General features: G+C 48.7%; 1 pseudogene; it reads left to right on the top strand.

Moving 5' to 3' along the window:
* The first annotated feature begins 293 nt into the window (after positions 1 to 293).
* On the top strand, positions 294 to 882 carry LOC113913705 (annotated as a pseudogene).
* Positions 883 to 2061: the final 1179 nt, after the last annotated feature.

The raw sequence follows: 2061 nt of genomic DNA, 5'->3' as shown, positions 1-2061 counted from the left end.
TTCTTGCAGGTTAGCTGACTCACTATCCCAGGTGTCTATAACGAGATTAAGACACTTCTGCATCACTCTGAAAAAGAGCTCCCCTCTGGGAAACGATGTTTTAATGAGCAGCAGTATGCCAAGATCAGGACAACAAGGTAAATGGTAAACATAAATGAGGCTTCTGGAAGCAAATGGATGGCAGAAGTGGGGAGAGATGATGAGAGTTGGGGAGAGACAATAACAATAATAGCAAAATTGGCACAGGGAACAAAGAAGGCGGCTTGGCTGGCCGTTCCGCCGCAGCGGCCAGGATGTTGGTGACCAGAGTATTTAGCCTAACTGGCGAGTGAGCCATTTCCACTTCCGTGTGTATGCGAGCACATGGAAATGTGAAGAGTGAAGACAATGCTCTGCCCAGTTATGTCAACCGGTGTGACTAGCCCTTGCCTGATGCGGCCCACGTCAGTATTTTCTCTGCCGGACGCAAGGCCTTGAAAGAAAAGTAGGAGGCCCCCTGGAGCAGCCTCTCCACTGCTAAAAAATGTTGAATTGTGCCTCATTAAGTTCAGCGAGAACTTTGCTGACATGAACAGAAGCACGCACAAGTGCAAGACCGTGGTGGGCGCCGCCATGTTCTTCAGGGGTGTCCCCCTACGGTGCTGAGCTGGGAGAAGCACTGTGTGTACGGGCCCATTCCCGCACACCTTGAAGAGGAGTGAGTGGCCAGGCAGGACCCAGAGGATGCTCGACAAGAAGGTCAGGCCGATCCAGGGCTTCTCAGCCAAGTGGGACTACACAAGAACAAATAGAAGAAATAAGAACCCTCCTGCTCCTGAGCCTCACCTTGTTCTCCCACCTCCATGCAGCTCAGCCTATTTGCTGGAAACTGTTGTGTTGTAGCACCAATGCTAATATGGGAGCAGTTTCTGTGGAAGAAAAAATAAAGAAACAGCCAGCATTCACAGTCTTCCTTCTCTGGCCCCGTGGTTGGCCCAGGCTGGACACAGCCCCTCACCCCTCCATGCAACTAAAAGACCCTCCTTCGCCTATGCCCCATGCCTTGAAACCCGTTATTATTGCAATCCCAAAGCTCTGTGCCTAGGACTTCCAATAACGCTGACATCTTTTGCCTCTACTTGCCAGAGGGCAAGCCATGCTTGTGATTTTGAAATCTCACAAGCCAAAACTCTTCTGTTTCTGTGCCTAGTCTCTGTTTCCTCTTCTCTCCTCATCAAGTGCAGCTTTTCTGTCATCCAGGTGTCATAAGTTTTGGTGAAAGGCAGTGGAAGGAGGTACTCATCCCATCCGAGAATTTGAGAAGTTGGTAATTCTCCAGGTAGTTAATGAGGACTCTAGGAGACACCAGGAATGCCTCTGGAATGTTAAACAAAGGGGCTTTTATTCTGGCTGTCTTGCCGCTGCTGCTTCCTCACAACAAAGGGACTTACTGTGCTCTTGATGGGTGTGTCTGAACACCACTTGGCCACCACAGCCCCAGGCCTTTCTTTGGCATGTTGACTTGGTCTCCTGTCATAGTGTTTCTGATGGAAAAAGGACAAGACCTTTATTTTAAGACTCATAAATACCAGAAACTCCCTTTCCAGTCACCGACATTTAAATGATACGCTATTTGTCAATAAGCCCGGTCTTTATCTAGGTCATTTGCTTTGTCTTTATCTGAGCCATTCTCTAGCTGCTTGTGACTCAGAGTGGTCTGGATCCTAGACATCAGCTGGGAATTTGGTAGAAATGCAGAACCTTAGGCCCTGTCTCAGACCACTGGATCACAATTTGCCTTTTCAACAAGATCCCCAGGTCTTTGCTCTGGTCTATAAGACTGTAAAAGCTCGAGTGACATGGTCAATGGTGACAGCCCAGCTGTCTTGGAGAAGGACATTGTCACAAAAAGCTGTCATCCAGGAGTGGGGAGACCTGGCTTCCAGTCCTGACTTGGCCACTAACTCACTGAGTGGTCTTTGCGAAGTCACTTAACCATGCTGGAATCTTGGATTGAACTGAACTCCTGACTCTCCAAGTGCCTGCTCTGAAGACAGAAAATAGAAAGGTAAGTGCTCTCCT

Source organism: Zalophus californianus, chromosome 11, assembly GCF_009762305.2.
Source record: "Zalophus californianus isolate mZalCal1 chromosome 11, mZalCal1.pri.v2, whole genome shotgun sequence".
Taxonomy (NCBI): domain Eukaryota; kingdom Metazoa; phylum Chordata; class Mammalia; order Carnivora; family Otariidae; genus Zalophus; species Zalophus californianus.
The sequence above is the reverse complement of the archived record's forward strand: the minus strand, read 5'-3'. Positions and strand labels throughout refer to the sequence as shown.